The sequence below is a fragment of the Schistocerca americana genome, chromosome 3 (assembly GCF_021461395.2).
Source record: "Schistocerca americana isolate TAMUIC-IGC-003095 chromosome 3, iqSchAmer2.1, whole genome shotgun sequence".
In the NCBI taxonomy this organism is placed as follows: Eukaryota; Metazoa; Arthropoda; class Insecta; order Orthoptera; family Acrididae; genus Schistocerca; species Schistocerca americana.
This window is the reverse complement of record NC_060121.1, coordinates 773,648,218-773,666,786: the sequence shown is the minus strand read 5'-3', so window position 1 is coordinate 773,666,786 and position 18,569 is coordinate 773,648,218. Positions and strand designations below refer to the sequence as shown.

General features: G+C 40.5%; 1 protein-coding gene across 1 annotated transcript in view; it reads left to right on the top strand.

The window, feature by feature from the left end:
- The first annotated feature begins 1,578 nt into the window (after positions 1 to 1,578).
- The window catches only part of LOC124607065, a 104,445-nt gene continuing 87,454 nt past the window's right edge, over positions 1,579 to 18,569 (top strand). Inside the window, exons 1-2 of the mRNA XM_047139240.1 lie at positions 1,579 to 1,839; positions 6,209 to 6,335. The gene's annotated coding sequence lies outside the window, so the exon portion shown is untranslated. The remainder of the gene's footprint in view (positions 1,840 to 6,208; positions 6,336 to 18,569) is intronic.

Here is an 18,569-nt window from a genome sequence, read left to right as displayed (position 1 = left end):
GAAATACCTGTAACAACAGATACATAGAATGAAATTGTGATGAATTTTCAGAATGTATATTTAACTTTAAAGAGTACTATACCACCTGCCAAAAGACAATGAAGCATCCAGAATAAATGGTCAGATGTCATTGTAACTTTGAACACATGTACACCAGTACACCAGTGGTGGATATATGACTGATTAGAGTTGCAATTCACTGTGACGGGTAGAATGAAAAACAGACAGCATTATGGTTGTTAGTATGCATGTTTAGTGTTGTTAAAAGGTCTGGTAAGGCATACAGGGGATATTTACTGTGTCATTTTGACCAATCACTATGAAGGAGACAAAGATGATGCATACTCATATGAGAAAACGTTATCAACACCTGACAGAGTTTGAAAGGGACCTCGTTGTGGGTCTCTATTTGGCTGGCTGGTCAAATCTTGCAATTTCCATTTGTGCATCTCTCAGATGTGACAGAGACCCAAAGTTGGACTGCGTGAGGGCATGGATACTCATTCTTAAGCTTTAGGTCACCCCTGTCCAACCACCAAAATTCGTTTTAACCTCTTCCTCTCTGCATCTACCATTTGAGGTCTCCCTGTAATATTCTGTTTCCCACAGCTATGGTGAGAGACTAACAGCAGCCAGACTATGGAATTATCACCCCATGTTTAGGCAGCTATTAAAACCACAATACAAATGGCTGCATTTGGAATGGTGCCACGATTGAAAAGCATGAATTGCTGATGAATGGTATCACATTGTGTACAACAATAATCTGGTTCTCCATTACCCCAGGTAACCATCATTATTGATTATGGAGGTGACCAAGGGAGAGGTCCGCTCCTTCCAAAATTCAGGAGAAGCACAGCAGTGTTACTCCTGTCATTATAGTGTGGGGAGCAATCAGCTATAGCTTCTTGTGTTACCTCTCATGCAACAGTATCATGGTGTCATTTTTCAACAGGGCACTGCTCATCCACACATAGCATGTTGATCCAGAATGAATTTGTCACTCTGCAGTGGAGTGTATGCTGCTATGAAACTTCCTGGCAGATTAAAACTGTGTGCTGTACAGAGATTCAAAATCATGACATTCATGTTTTTCAGGCAAGTGTTCTACCAACTGAGCCACCCAAGAATCACTCTCAACCCATTGTCACAACTTTACTTTCACCAGCACCAGCAGACATTTGTAAAGGCAAAGAGTTTGGGCCAAACTCTTTGGCTTTACAAATGTCTGCTTGTGTCTATATATGTGCGGATGGATATGTGTGTGTGTGCGAGTGTATACCTGTCCTTTTTTCCCCCTAAGGTAAGTCTTTCCGCTCCCGGGATTGGAATGACTCCTTACCCTCTCCCTTAAAACCCACATCCTTTCATCTTCCCCTCTCCTTCCCTCTTTCCTGATGAAGCAACCGTTGGTTACGAAAGCTTGAATTTTGTGTGTGCGTTTGTTTTTTGTTTGTGTGTCTATCAACATGCCAACGCTTTCGTTTGGTAAGTTACATCATCTTTGTTTTTAGATATATTTTTCCCATGTGGAATGTTTCCCTCTATTATATTCTGTTCTTTAGTATGATACATGCCCAGTTCATAGTGTTCCTTGGCAAAATTCCTGACTTTTCCACAATACTATGATATTATTGATTCTTCTTATCTGGGGACACTATAAACAAAAATATTTGTGTATGTTTATATTTTTCATTTCAAGGAAATGTCTCAGTAAAACTGCTGAATAGGAGACTGCAGGAAAGTGCACCAACTATAGTACAAGATAGTGTTCCAGAAGGAAGTGAAAACTGGGAATTGAAGCGACCACTTTTGACGCGCCTATCAACACTTCGAGAGGTAATACAGAGCACAGTGATTTAGTTATATATTTGTCAAAATGAATAAACTGCTAGCCACATACTGATGAAGAGTTTCATGTTTTTTTCCTATTTCATACTTTGTGTGCTTCCCACTTCTTTACACTTTGCCGTGTAGTAGTCACTCTTCCACAATATCATTTTCCCCCTGTAATTTGCACGAGCTACTACCTCATGTTATGCCACTTTTTATTTTGTCTATATATCACCATTCTCAGTTTCTTTGCAATCTCAATCAATCCAAACACTGCTTCATCTTCCCCATTTTTTCAGACCATAGCATGTTCTGATTACATCCCCTAGCTTATCTCCTCAGATCCCACCTTCTATGAATCATAATGTCATATGGTGTATTGCAATGATTCTGAAATGTTGGATGTTCCAGCTTACGTCATTCTGAAGCTCTTGCAAATAACTGTTACTTAGAGAACAGAAGAAGTTTGAAATATCATAAATCTTTTGTACAGATCTGACAGAGCTCAGCACATAATCTCTACCTTTTAACAACAAAACGATCCTGCTTAACCAAAATTTTGAGAAAAGACAAAAAGGGTACTCAGTTCAACAGTGATAAAAAAATGTTAGTTATAATTCAGACATTTTCATACGAATGTACAAATCATGCAGTCACGCATTGACTCTCATAAGTAAGTTTTAAGTAGTGTAACTAATTATCTTTAATGTTTTGGAAGCATACAGGTAAACAGTCAATGAAATTGTATGTACACCATGAGCCAAAACATTATGTCCACCTGCTTAGTGGCTTGTTTGTCTGTCTTTGGAACGAAATACATCACTGATTTTATTTATCACAGAGCCAACAGTTTTTTGCTAGGTTTGTGGAGGTATGTGACATTAGATTTTTATGCACAGGTCATGTAATTTGTGTAAATACTGGGTCATTTATTTGCATATGTGGTGATGGTGCCCGATTGCGACCCAGATAGGTTCCATAGGATTTACTTCAGGTGAACTTGGTCGCCGAGACATCAATGTGAGTTCACTATGATGCTCCTTAAACCACTGTAGCCTGGTTCTTACTCTGAGACATGGACAGTTAGTCTGCTGAAAGGTGACATCACCATTGGGAAAGACATCATGCATGAGGGAATGCACATGGTTCGCAGCTATCAGTGTGTCTTTGATTACTGCCACAGGCCCCTGCCATGTCAGAGAATACCTCCCATAGCATAATACTGCTCCAAGCAGCCTGCATCCACGGCTCACTGCATGTTTTGAACTGCCATTCCCCTCAGTGACAGCATTTGTGGAGGTAACCAGTGACCTAGTGTAGCAAAAATGTGATTCGCCCAAAGAGTCAAAACATTTCCTTTGATTGACGGTCAAATCCCAGTGGTCCCATGACCATTGCAATCGTCACTGACAATGCCATTGTGTCAACATGAGAAAATATAGGGTAGTCTACTGCAGAGCTTTCAACAATGCATGATGAACTGTGTGTTCCGAAACAGTTGTGCGTGCACCAGCAGTGTGGCCTTTCAGCAGAGATGCCACAGATCCTATCCTACTTTACAGAGCAGACAACCCCACATTCTGTGAAGAGTCGTGGACATCAAACCATATAGCACCTAGTGCTGGTTTCACTGTCCTTCTACCTCTTTCTGTAGAAGCTCACGACAGCAGCGTGTGAGCATTTGATCAGCTTCACTGCTTTTGAGATTTTTGCTCACAGGCTTTGCATAATAATAATCTGTTCTTTGACAAAATCACTTACCTCAATGGATTTCCCCATTTTCAGCCCACAGCTTTGCTAGGGTCATCCCCATCCATCTCTGCTCCACTTACATACTTTTCATTGCACGTCATGTGCCTGCAACATCACCAGGCAGCATCCGACGCTGTGGTGAGCAATGGTCATAATGTCTTGGCCTGCTGTTGTTGTGGTCATCAGTCCTGAGATTGATTTGATGCAGCTCTCCATGCTACTCTAAACTATGCAAGCTTCTTCATCTCCCTGTACTTACTGCAACCTACATCCTTCTGAATCTACTTAGTGTATTCATCTCTTGGTCTCCCTCTATGATTTTTATCCTCTACGCTGTCCTCCAATGCTAAATTTGTGATCCCTTGATGCCTCAAAACATGTCCTACCAACCGGTCCCTTCTTCTTGTCAAGTTGTGCTACGAACTCCTCTTCTCCCCAATTCTATTCAACACCTCCTCATTAGTTATGTGATCTACCCATCTAATCTTCAGCATTCTTCTGTAGCACCACATTTCGAAAGCTTCTATTCTTTTCTTGTCCAAACCATTTATCGTCCATGTTTCAGTTCCATACATGGCTACACTCCATACAAATACTTTCAGAAACGACTTCCTGACACTTACATCTATACTCGATGTTAACAAATTTCTCTTCTTCAGAAACGCTTTTCTTGCCATTGCCAGTCTACATTTTATATCCTCTACTTCGACCATCATCAGTTATTTTGCTCCCCAAATAGCAAAACTCCTTTACTTCTTTAAGTGTCTCATTTCCTAATCTAATTCCCTCAGCATCACCCAACTTAATTCGACTACATTCCATTATCCTCATTTTGCTTTTGTTGATGTTCATCTTATACCCTCCTTTCAAGACACTGTGCATACCGTTCAACTGCTCTTCCAAGTCCTTTGCTGTTTCTGACAGAATTACAATGTCATCGGTGAACCTCAAAGTTTTTATTTCTGCTCCATGGATTATAATACCTACTCCGAATTTTTCTTTTGTTTCCTTTACTGCTTGCTCAATATACAGATTGAATAACATCGGGGATAGGCTGCAACACTGTCTCACTCCCTTCCCAACCGCTGCTTCCCTTTCGTGTCCCTCGACTCTTATAACTGCCATCTGGTTTCTGTACAAATTGTAAATAGCCTTTCGCTCCCTGTATTTTACCTCTGCCACCTTTAGAATTTGAAAGAGAGTATTCCAGTCAACATTGTCAAAAGCTTTCTCTAAGTCTACAAATGCTAGAAACGTAGGTTTGCCTTTCCTTAATCTTTCTTCTAAGGTAAGTCGCAAGGTCAGTATTGCCTCACGTGTTCCAATATTTCTATGGAATCCAAACTGATCTTCCCCAAGGTTGGCTTCTACTAGTTTTTCCATTCGTCTGTAAAGAATTCGCATTAATTTTTTGCAGCTGTGGCTTATTAAACTGATTGTTCGGTAATTTTCACATCTGTCAACACCTGCTTTCTTTGGGATTGGAATTGTATTATTCTTCTTGAAGTCTGAAGGTATTTCGCTCTGTCTCATACATCTTGCTCACCAGATGGTAGAGTTTTGTCAGGACTGGCTCTCCCAAGGCCGTCAGTAGTTCTAATGGAATGTTGTCTACTCCCGGGGCCTTGTTTCGACTCAGGTCTTTCAGTGCTCTGTCAAACTCTTCACGCAGTATTGTACCTTCCATTTTGTCTTCATCTACATTCTCTTCCATTTCCAGACTGTTGTCCTCAAGTACGTCGTCCTTGTATAGGCCCTCAATATACTCCTTCCACCTTTCTGCTTTCCCTTCTTTGCTTAGAACTGGGTTTCCATCTGAGCTCTTGATATTCGTACAAGTGGTTCTGTTTTCTCCAAAGGTCAGTATCTATCTTACCCCTAGTGAGATAACCCTCTACATCCTTACATTTGTCCTCTAGCCATCCCTGCTTAGCAGTTTTGCACATCCTGTCGATCTCATTTTTGAGACACTTGTATTCCTTTTTGCCTGCTTCATTTACTGCATTTTTATATATTCTCCTTTCATCAGTTAAATTCAGTATTTCTTCTGTTACCCAAGGATTTGTACTAGCCCTCGTCTTTTTACCTACTTGATCCTCTGCTGCCTTCACTACTTCATCCCTCAGAGCTACCCATTCTTCTTCTACTGTATTTCTTTCGCCCATTCTTGTCAATTGTTCCCTTATGCTCTCCCTGAAACTCTGTACAACCTCTAGTTTAATCAGTTTGTCCAGATTCCATCTCCTTAAATTCCCACCTTTTTGCAGTTTCTTCAGTTTTAATCTACAGCTCATAACCAATAGATTGTGGTCAGAGTCCACATCTGCCCCTGGAAATGTCTTACAATTTAATACCTGGTTCCTAAATCTCTGTCTTACCATTATATAATCTATCTGATACCTTCTAGTATTTCCAGGATTCTTCCATGTGGCCTATCAGTGTAAATTGTGTTTAAAAGGAGCCTATAACTCCACCAGGCAGCATCCAGCCTTGCAGTGGGCAATGTCATAATGTTTTGGCTATCAGTATAAATTGTTTTTAAGAGGAGGTTATACTGTTAGCACTTAAGTCCTCAAAATATCTTCTACTCTCTCCCTTAGATATAAACATTGTGTGTTTTCAGAGTTTACTTCAAAAACAACAAGAATGGGAAGTTTCTCGGAGTCAGACACCATACTCAGAACAATCTTGGCAGTCATAATGGATTTCCACAGTCTTGGACTATGGGAGTTACATGGCATTTGAAACTGGTAAGAGGAGACCTTTCAATTTACAACTGCCTCTTTACATTTTGGTATTTTATAAACAGGTTTTTTTTCTCAACATGAGTATAATCTTTATTTTAATGCAATTCATACATGCTACAATGCTTTTGGTATAAATGTTTATAAGATTTCAGTGTAAGGATATTTCACATATTTCTGCTTCTGTTTTAAACATACACAAACCATTGTTGTTCATTTTTAATGCACTCACCAGTTTAATTTCCAGTTTTACTGAATGAATTCCTCAATTTGTGTGTGGCAAGAGTTTATGGCATATATAAGTATTTATTTGTTTGTATTTTTTTAAACTTTCCCAACATAACAAATGTTGTTGAGCCTCTCAGGTATTACATCAGTTGATTTAACTCAAAACTCTATATTATGTTGACAAAGCACCTGCTTGTCATCATCAGGTGATGATATCAATTTTTGGTGGGAAACTCCATCAGAATGTTAATATGAGTCCACAAGTGCTAACAACCATTAATCCCATTATCTTGGTAACAGTATACTTAGTATGAGGCATTGAAAACAGGCTGTCAGATGAGCTGAAGATTCTGAAAACACAAGGTAATGGCTTCTCAGTTCTCTTTTAGCATCATCTTCTATGGTTGAGGTGGTTTTGACAAGTAGCACACATGGGGCTTGGTTACAGACACACTGGCTCTCAGACGGAAACCTTTGAGATTCTAGGCTACCGTGGGAAATCCTACATTGGTCAGACTCACACCGTTAGAGATATATGTGAGGTACACTAGTATCATACACATTTAAGAGATGGAAAACTTAACTCATGACAAGCATTGTCTGATTACAAGATATTCATTCATTCTTTTCTGTAGAAGGAGAGCCTCCAGGGATTTGGAATGAGCCAAGGTATAAACAAAAGGAAACTTGATATGTGTATTGCACTAACAGTAAACTATCACTATATTGCTTAGTATGGTTTATGCTTATGCTGGCTAAATATAGCTTAGTAAATGGGATGGACTTCGAAATACCAGGCTCTGCATTACTACTTCTCCCGGACTGTGTCATCAGCAAGACTGTCTTCAACTGCTGCAAGTGATGATGCAATTAACAGAGGATGGGTTCAACCAAAGCAAGTAATGGGATCCAGTATTGTTTGTGCTAAAATTCCAAAGAACTCAGAAACACCTTTTGCAGCTTTATATTTTACAGTTCACCTTATGGCCTATTTTCATTGCTATTCTACATAATAAATGCTGTTTCATATGCTCAGTTTTTTTGTTTCATGTCTTATGTATCATGAAAACACTTCCTTTTAGTTCCCTTTCTATTTTAGGGAACAGGGAAAAGTCACAAGGAGCCAGATCCAGTGAAGAGGGTGGGTGCAATACTGTTTCCTTTGGCCAAAAACCTTTCCGACACTCAATGTTTGTGACCAAGAGCATTATCAAGGTAGAGGAGCAAATCCTTAGATATTTACAGTGCAGCTTCTTTCCACATGGGGTCATGCAGGAGTTTTCAGTAGAGGCATTTAACCGGAGAAACAATCACTAATGCCCCTTAATTTGCTGGAAAGTAATTCTAGATACCCTTGGGTCCCCATTATATGTCTAATTTTTGTTTATGAAACTGTGTTGTTACAGTAACAGAAATCCTTTTCAAGACTACTTCAAAACAGGTTGTGAAACATATGTACATCTTCTTGAGCAGGTGAAACACTATGATCTTGAGCAGGAAGAACATTATGATCTTATGTATGTAATTATTAAGTGAGAAGAACATGCCATTGCTGAAAATCATTTCAAAAACTACTGTATCCATTGAACCTTTGACCAAAACTTATGGTCTAAAACCAAACCAGTCAAAATATGAAATGCTCTTAGTCTTGGCATACACTGGTTTGCATACCATAGGTATCACAGACAGGAGGGTCCTCTTGCCAAGGAATGAAGCCATGTGTAAATTATTTTGAACTGTCAGCAGATCCTCTTCTGATGTCTCTCTGAGTCAATATCACTATGACAGCCTGCAGTGGAACAACACATTGTGTTCCCAGCATGCCTCCTTGGATGGTTGGTACACTTGCCCATTTCCCCACATTCACAAACTTTTCGAATATGAGTGTCTTTCAGACCTACACACTACACACACATTACCAAACCAAGATTGCCTGAAGGCTCTGGAATGTGGAGCACTTAGATTCAATTTATTCCCCATGTACTATTATTAATAAGGTAAAGGGATAGCTTCCTTTCTTTGTCTTTGTAATTCAGATTTGCAAATAAGTGTATTCTTCTTTCTTAAAAAAAGTAAATTTCTGTTCTTAAAAAAAAATAGATATTCTTCTTGAAAACAAAATTTCATTTTGTAGGAACAAAATGCAGTGACAACACTGCCATTGTGAATTTGCTCCTCAGCAAGGAAAACCGAATCTTCTTTCTAAAAGACAAAATAGTCCATGAAAGGCAATATGCTATTTGGAAATTAAATATTTCTAAATCAAATATTTCTTTGGGAAAAAAGTCTGCTTGACAGAAGTAAATGACATCATTCGCTATATAAGTAGTATTTCCATTTGGCTGAAGCTCCTTATAATGTCTCTCATAGTTACAACTTGTATCAATACAACTGGTCTGTCTGTTATATGTTCACTTCATTTTTTCCAATGTGTGTAATCCACAATTATCAGGTGTATGGAGCACATTTAGTATGAATATTCTGAGCATGTTCCCATATATATGTTTGTGGTTTGTACAGGTAATAAGCAAGGTAGACCACCATGGCCACATACTATGACTAATGTACATAAAATATTTGGTGTGTTCTGGGACTGCGCGTTCAAGTCCCTAAGATGTGGCAATGGGACACAAACAGCCTTCACATATGAAAAATTAAAACTTTTCTACTCTGCCCATTCCTACAACCTTCCAACTATCAGAAACAAATAGTGTTGGTGGAAACTGAGAGTTTTATACCAGTTAAATTACTAAGACGTAACAGACCCCATGGTACACAAAATGTGTCAGGATGTAGTTGAAGAAGCAAGGAAAAAGCTTACCAGGTTTTAAACAACACTGGTGGTGCTCCAGACCCAGTGTAGAATTCAGTGTGAGATGTTTTTAATAGTTACCATAATGAAACTCCATCTCAAGATCTGGCAGCAAATCTGAAGAGATTCTGGTTGTATATAAGGTATATAAGTGACAGGATGTAATCAATGTCTTTGCTGTGTGATAGCAACGGAAATGCTACCAGTGACAGTATCACTGGCAAGTCTTCTGGTCCATAATGTGCACAAATTATGTTGTTTTCTCAGTATGCTGATTAAATAGCTTAATTTTTAACAACCATTCACTTGATGGAAGATCTCTATCTAAAAACTGGAAAGTTACACAGCTCACACCAACACACAAGAAAGGAAATAGAAATAATTCACTGAATAATAGACTTATATCATTAATATCAATTTCCAGTAGGATTTGGAACATATACTGTGTTCCAACATTACAATATGCATTGAAGAAGATAATCTATGACAAATAAGGAACATGGATTCAGAAAACATCATTCTTGTGAAACACAACTGGTTCTTTATTCATATAAAGTAATGAGTGCTCTCATCAAGAAATCTAAGTTGATTCTGTATTTCAAGATTTCCAGAAGGCTTTTGACACCATCCCTCACAGGCAGCTTCTAATCAAAATGGTGCATATGCAATATTGTCATAGCTGTGTGACTGGCTTTATGATTCCCTGTCAGAAAGGTAACAGTTTATAACAACTGATACAAAGTCATATAATAAAACTGAAGTTATATCTTGTGATGAAAAGTCCAGGTTGGAATGTCAACAACTATGGAAAAGGTAGATTGCTACTCACCATAAAGATGACACGTTCAGTAGCAGCCAGGCACAATGAAAAGATTGTTACACCAGAGCTTTCAGTCAAAGCCTTCTTCAGAAAAGAAAACACACACACACACACACACATTCACACAAGCAAGCTCAGAACTGTCATGTCGAATGAAAGCAGAAATCTGGAGTGGGACAGGGAAGGGGCAGGGACAGCAGGGTGTGGATGGGGAGAGAAAAGAATGCTGTCGTGCGGAACTTGCAGGGACTAGATGGTGGCAGGACAAGGCTGCCAGGTGCAGCAACAGAAGGGGACATGCATTGGGAAAAGATGATAGGACAGAGAGATGGAAACTGTTGGGTGGATTGTGTGGGAACAGTAGATGACCATAGTTGAGGCTGGGTAATTTTAGGAGAGGAGAATGTGTTGTAAGGATAAATCCCATCTGCACAGTTCAGAAAAGCTGGTGATGGAGGGCAAGATCCAGATCCCCATGGCAAGTATTACTTACTGATGATGGTGGACCACTTAACTCACCGGCCGAAGGCAATGTCCGTAGTGGACATCACCACTGAGATCACTGCCACCACCTTTGTCAGCATCTGGGTGGGATGCTTCAGCTGTCCCAATCATATCATAACAGACAGCAGCCACCAGTCTGTGTGTGCACTGTTCACACATATCATCTGACTGTGTGGCATGCAGTTACACAAGAAGACTAACTACTATCTGGAGTCTAACAGCGTGATCAAGTAGCTCCATTGAGCACTGAAAGCCTCCCTAACTTACCACGACACCACTTGGATGGGAGCAGTCCCACTGGTACCCCTTGGCCTGTGAGTAACACAAAACAAAAGATCAGTACCTCACCTGCCAACCTTGTATACGGACAACCTCTCACCACCCCTGGTGATATTGTGGAGAAAGTACCACAGCCTCATGGTGCCTCAACCCCACCACTGCAAGAATGTCTGCGCGCACATACACACACACACACACACACACACACACACACACACACACACACACACACACACACACACACACATGGCTGGCCTCGAACATGTGCACCAATGCATCAATGTGGCATGGCACCATCAAAGTACTTGTACATGCCAGTCTAAGTGCTGTACATGCATGATATTGCATACTTACATGTAACAGCCACCACTTTGGCTGCCCTACTCAGGGCTACATTGTGTGATCATCATGAGCAAGAGAACACTTGACACTGAATGTAACAGCAAGCTGACCAAAGTCTCCATCGCCCAAGTCCTGACCACTCAGACTGCTATTCACTCCTTCATCCTAGTGGAAGTCCCGTCAAAGGACAATGCTTCCTCTGCCATCAGTCAGGCAGAGACCGAACCCATGACTGCCAGCTATCATCACACCCCCACATGCTCCTCAGCCTCAACATTTCACCCACCCAGCTGGCACAGCAGCCCATACTGTGGCCACCACAGATGCCAGGGTCACCCCCACAATAGCCGCCAGTGGGCTACGTCACACACGCCAGCACTGTGTCTGCTTCAAATACCCTTGCTGCATCATTAACACACTGTCCCACCATGGGATGCAGCCCACATGTGCCCCAGCCACTGAATAGGTTAAAATCTGGCACCCTAGCCATCGCCTGCTGTAGAGACCCTGTCTCCAGTGGGCAACCACATCAGCAAATTGTCTCCAGTCGAGATTCAGACGTCACCTCCTGCATAACTAGCTGCTTATCTGTCACGGCTTTTGGACTGCTGTTTGCATCCCTGTGCCTCTGTCATGTCGGGCATCAAAGCTGGATCAACTTCCACATCAGTTTTTGTGTTATTTATTTATTTCATGTTCCGTAGATGCAGTTAGTGAGTCAATCACAAGGATATGGAATGTGTCAAATTGTACAGGTTTCAATTTAAACTTACAATAAATACAAGGGTAATTCAATGCCAAATTGTACATAGTTTAAGTAAGACATACTATAAATAAAGCAATAGATACAATGTCAGCTAGATAACATAACAACCATTTAACAGAAAAAGGAGTTTCAAACAAAGGTTAAAAATAAGAGCACGAAGTTAAATCAGATATTAGGCCTACAAGAGTAAATACAGGTACAGCCAACCTGTTGTTACAAAAAGTGTGATAATGCTCAAATGCACAATAAAATCAATTGTTATACTTCTAGACACAATAAGTTTAGTGATGGTATACATTTTCTTTCAAATATTCATCCACAGTATAAAAAGATTTCTCTGTCAGGTAATCTTTGAGAACTTGTTTAAATTTTGGCAGTTCTGTAGGAACATATTTGATATGTGGTGGGAGATCATTGAACAGCTTAATGCTGGAGTAGTAAACTCCTTTTTGTACCAGAGTGAGGTATTTCATTTCGAAATGTAGATTGTTTTTGTATCTGGTGTTATAGCTATGGAATTTACTGTTGTCTTGGCAGATAGAATAATTTTTTCACACAAAAGTAAGACAAGGAAAAAATATACTGTGAGGCAGTTGGACGGTGAAAACTTTTTTTGCAAGTGGTTGGTTCTCGCAGAATGTGATAGCGTATGACATCAATGAGTGGAAGTAGCCATAGTAGGCAACCTTAATGGTGTCAACTTCAGCCACTGAAGAAATTACCCATAATGCAAATGTTGCCGAGCTAAGCTTTTTACATAGATGAAGAATGTGAACTGACCAATTACATTTGCTGTCTATACAAGCACCCAGGAATTTTGTATCTTCAACTTTCTGTATTGGTTTATCTCTACATTTTATGTTAATTTCATCGAGATTACTTTGTGATGTATGGAACCTCATATAATGAGTTTTATTTGCATTGAGTGAGAGACCATGTAAGGAGAACCAATTAAAGATGTCATTAAAAACAGTATTTGTAGTTTGTTCAAGATTGTGATCTATCAAATTGTCAATTAGAATTGTGGTATCATCAGCAAACTGGGTAAATTTGCTGTTTGTCTCAGAACAAAGAGAAAGATCATTAATGAAGATGAGGAAAAGCAGTGGGCCCAAAACGGAGCCCAGTGGGGCCAAAACGGAGCCTTGAGGCACACCACACGTTATCGTGCCCCATTCAGATGAGGCAGATTCTCCAGAAGAGCCATTTAGCATTACAGACTGCTTCCGATCCTTTAGATATGATTGTAGCCACAAGCCAACAGTACCACCTAAACCATAGTATTCTGACTTTTTCAAAAGAATTTGGTGGTTTACACAGTCAAAGGCTTTCATAAGATCACAAAAAATACCCACTGGAGACATTTTTTTTTTTTTTTGTTAATGGCTTGCGAAACTTGGTTGCTGAAAGAGCATATTGCCTGTTCAGTACAAAGACCGGCACAAAACCCAAACTGATTTTTGCTTAAGATACTGTGGAAGGATGGTCTACAATCCTCCTGTGCATGAGTTTTTCAAGAATTTTCAAGAAGGTAGTTAATAGGGATATTGTGCGATAGTTTGTAACAATGCTTTTATCACCGTTTTTAAAGAGAAGAATCACTACAGCCAATTTTAGTCTGTCAGGGACAATCCCTTCTTGTAGGGATGTATTGTATATGTTGCATAAGACGGGACTAACAAATTTATAACAGTGTTTCAGTATTTTACTAGAAATATTGTCCACACATCAAGCCCTCTCCATTGCTGGATTTATGTGTCATAGTTCCATACTTGAACAAGTACAGCCACTTCACGTAGTATCTGTGCCTCCACTGTTGAAGCATTGAGGTCAGATGTGATGTGCCAGTGCCCAATCACTGCTGACAGACTCATCACCATTCTGCTCGTGCAGACATCACTACGAAGTGTGCACATTCCAAACATCTGTCACACAAGCTGGTCACAGGCTGGATGCCCACACTTTCTCGCAGCTCCTGAGCTGTGGTCTCCAAGGGGGGATCTGTGTGATCTTTGTGGCAACTGTACCACAGAAATGCGTAAATGGCAGAACTACCATTGCAGCCAGCACAAAGTGTGCAGCACTTGGAATCCGCTGATGAGTAAATTTGCCAAATTCTGGCAATTCTGTGGCATGTGGGAGCAAAGGAAGCAGAGCAGTGCAAGCTGAGAAATGGTACCATACAGATGCATGGTACCGTTCTGATTCTGCAAGCCATTGACCTTGTGAGTCAAGCTTAATGCGAGCTCCTCACCAATGTGTGTGGATGTTTATTTGGTGCATCGACTTGTTTTTGTTTTCATTTCATCTTATCTGCAAAGTGCATGTCACGCCACAGGTCACAAAGAAAATTTGCTTCATTTTGGGCACATGTCCACTGTCCTCCTGTTGCCATGTGACTGGATAATGCACTTGTATCACAGAGGAGTTATTCCTTCCAGGATCAGTGTTTAAATGAAACTACTGTGTAAACACCATTTTCTGTGATCACCAGGTAATAGACATTGTAAACAGATTGCATTTGACAGTTGTTTCGTTTACTCATTTGTGGAAAATAAATATATATGGCAAACATACTCTATCAACTCCCATCACCATACTGTCACGACACCCTCTTCCATGAGCATAGTGCAAGGGTGCAGCAGTAAAGCCGGCTCACTGCATGAGTGACATGTAAGTGGTGATACCTGCACATTCCCACTTCTTTCCTATACGTGCATTCATTTGCTCGATTTTTTTATGGTGTGTATGCCTATTTCATTGTCAGTTCGTAATGGATTCCCTTCTGTTTAAAGAACCTTTTCATTTCATTTGACAAATATTCACGTCCATCTCACAGTGATGTAACTCAAAGTAATGTCACTGTGTACTAGCTCCAGTGGACATCGTGCTCAAGTCCTCTTCTGATTGTGTGAAAGTCTTGTTTGCTTCCTTTCCATATAGATGGTGCACAATTATGCTGTCTTCACATCTTCAATGTTCATACCATTCACATATTTTGGAAGCTCTTTTTCGTTTCATTGCACTATATTGCCTTCAAAGTAGTTCCTGTGTTTGCAGTGTTAAACACTACCTGTCTTTCAAGTGTTTGCACTGTATCAACACCTTTTAAGTCATTCACAAAGTGTTCACTCACAGCAAGGTCCAAAAACCAGGAAATAGTTTCATTAAATGCACCACTCACAAAACAACATGCATCTGAACTTTCAGAAAATATTTTACTTACAATTTACTAAATTTGCAGCACTTTTTCTGTTTTTGTTTCTTTTATTACAGTTAGCTCTTTTGTGTCTAAATTAATCACTGTTATGACTTTTAGAACAAAGCTGTTTTTGTCTGCCTGAACTTAACTTGTCATTTTGGCCCATATTTGTGAATTTGTTTTTCCGTTGAGTTTTCCCAGATAAACTCTTTCTGCACATATTAATCACTATGTTCTGTCCTGACTCTACTGTAGGTCTCTTCTTAGATTTTGTGTGTTTACTTTCACCCCTAAACATACTTTTCATGAAGCTTAACTTCAGATTTTCTGTAGATAATTTCTCAAGTGCAGTTCCAATGTTATCATATTCCTGAGGCATTGTCAACAAAAGATGACATAGCATCAGTTTCTTTAGCTACTGCAACTGTTCACCACACAGCCTGTGCCAACTAGTCAAATCCTAAGAAATGCACAGTCATTGTACTTTTTGCTGGACTTAACTTCAATTGCAGTAACTGTTTATGTTGAAGTAACCAATAAGCGTTGTTTTTTCTTTCAAATGCGTCACACAAGTTTTTCCACATTCAAGCCACACTGCTGCAACCTTTCATGTATTCCAGGTGGCTGTCCGCAATTTGTTCTATTATTTTTGAACAATACTTTTATCACATTTTCTGAGATTTTTTTAGTTGTTTGTCTTTCTCAGTTCAATTATTTTCCATGTCACTATCTATAAACTTCATTTGCTCTGGGTATTTTTCTGCAGTGTGGTCCAACAAATATAATTTGTCTAGCAGAAATTTCCAGTTTCTGAAATTGTTTCCATTGAAAAGTGGAACTCAAATTCATCTGACATCTTGACGTTCCAACCTGAAGAACTTCAAGATATAACATCAACAATACTACGAAAAGGATAGATTGCTACTCATCGTAAATGGGACACGTTCAGTAGTACAACAAAAAGACTTTTATACATGAGCTTTCAGCTGAAGCAATCTTCAGAAAATAAATATATGCACGTTCATGCAAGCAAGCACATCTTGCGCACAAATGGTCATTATCTCCGGCCATTATAGCCAGAATGCAGCTGTCAAATTGAATGAAAGCAGCACTCCAGAGTGGGGCAAGGAAGGGGAGGGATAGCAGGGTATGGGTGGAGGAAGAGAAGAGTGCTCCATCTGGCAGAGCTTGCAGGGACTAGGCAGTGGCAGGATAAGGCTGCCAGGTACAGTATCAGGAGGCTGTGGTGGAGGGGAGGTGCAGGTGGGAAGAAAAGAGAGGAGCAGAGAAGGAGAAAAATGACCGGTGAATGCATTGGCGAAGAGTGGCACACAATGAGGGTGAGGGGACATGAATTCGGAGGAGCCGATAGACCAGAGGTGGTGCAAACTGTCAGGTTGATGGTATGGGAACAGAAGATGACTTTAGTTGAGGCTGAGATAATCTTAGGTGAGGAGAATGTGTCATAAGGATAACTTCCATCTGCACAGTTCAGAAAAGCTGGTGGAGGAGGGCTCATGGGGTGAAGTGGGCCCATGTTGTCCACATGGATACACGCAAAGCAGCATGTCTCATTGGGGAAGGCACCGACAGCTGCACGGGTGTGACTTCCAACTCAGGCATGCTGGCAGGCTGTAGAATTGTGTGTCCACAGATAGCAGTCTTTCTGTAGCCCTGGCCACGTGAAACACACAGCCACAAGTTACACAGTGGTGTTGATGTCTGGGTGTGATATTCCATGGACACTTTCAAAGGCACCGCATCAGAATTTCTCCTGAAGGAACAGTATAGTGTGCCTTTTGAAATGTCACACCAAGTCTTGTGCGTAAAGCCAAGAATGAGATTACTTTGAGCTGTAGGGCATTGGAGGTGTCATGGTGGGTGCTACCCAATTTTTCTCCACTCTCCTGACCTTTGACAACATTCTCATTGTTCACAGGAGTAGAGACAATGGCACAAGCATTGGAGAATTAGTCAGCAATAATACTATCTATTCCCAAAATGTGGTGGATGTCTGCAGAGAACTGTGACACATACTCCAACGACCAGAACTGATGCAGCAAACACTTATTGTGATTGTTCTGAAATGCATGAGTTGTGGCTTATGGTCGGTAAAACTAATGAGGGGATGGGCTTCCAGAGACAGGCAAAATAATTTCATCACCTCAAATACTGTAAGCATCTCATGATCATAAGCACTCTGAGCACATTGCAAATCCAATAGCTTACACAAGAAGAATCTGAGGGCTGCCAGCTGCCATTGATGCGTTGTTGAAGCACTGCACCTATGACGGTCTCGCTGGCATCCAAAACCATGGAAAATTCAGTGTTGCACACCAGACGAATGGGTAGTCTTGCCCTGTGAGGTTGCAGTAAAGCATTCCTCCAGTGTGTCCATCCAGGTCACAGGTTTCTTTGGAAGTGGGGCCATGTAGAGCTGCTGTCAAAGGTCCTAGTGTAGTGGTGGCATTAGGCAGATGACATTGATAAATCTTTATCAGCCAAAGTAGTGGCATAATTCCTTGTGTGACTGTAGATGTGGCATATTCACTGTCACCTGCACCTTCTCTGGTAATGACATGGGTCCACTAAGTGTGATCAGATGGCCGACAAATTCTGTTTGAGGTATGATGAATATTAACTTCATGGAGTTGATGATAATCCCCAGTTCACTCAGGCACTGGAAGACAGTTGTCAGTTGTCAGTGGTGGAATTCGTGCAACTTCGAAAATACCATTATGTCATCAAAGTATGCAAAACACCACAGTAAGCCTTGCAAGATGCCATCTAAGAAGCACAGCCAGGTCTTGGCCGAATGTCATGTATATGCTCTCAAAAAGCCCAGAGGGCTTGATGATGGCCATTTTACATATGTCATCAGACATGACAGGAATCTGCATCAATGCCTTCATGCAGTCAATTTGCAAAATATAAATGAGCCCATCAATGAAGCTGACATACTGAAAGTGCAGTACAGGATATTAATCAGGCACCAATCATGCATTTAAGTCATGATAGTCCCCACATGGGCACTATGAATTGTCCTTGAACAGCAGGGCAGAGGGCGAAAGGCTGCTTGATGGCTGAACAGTGCCCCGTCACAGCATGGTCTCGATCTCAGCTTTTGTTATGACATGTCACTCAGACGTAAGTCACCATGGATGGCACAGAGAGGATGAGCCAGACACAGTTATGATGTGATAGACTGTTGAATGTTTGACATCTCCCTGTGCACTAGGCGGGCAAGTGAGTTCCAGAAATTTCTTCACAATGTCTGTGTACTGTAC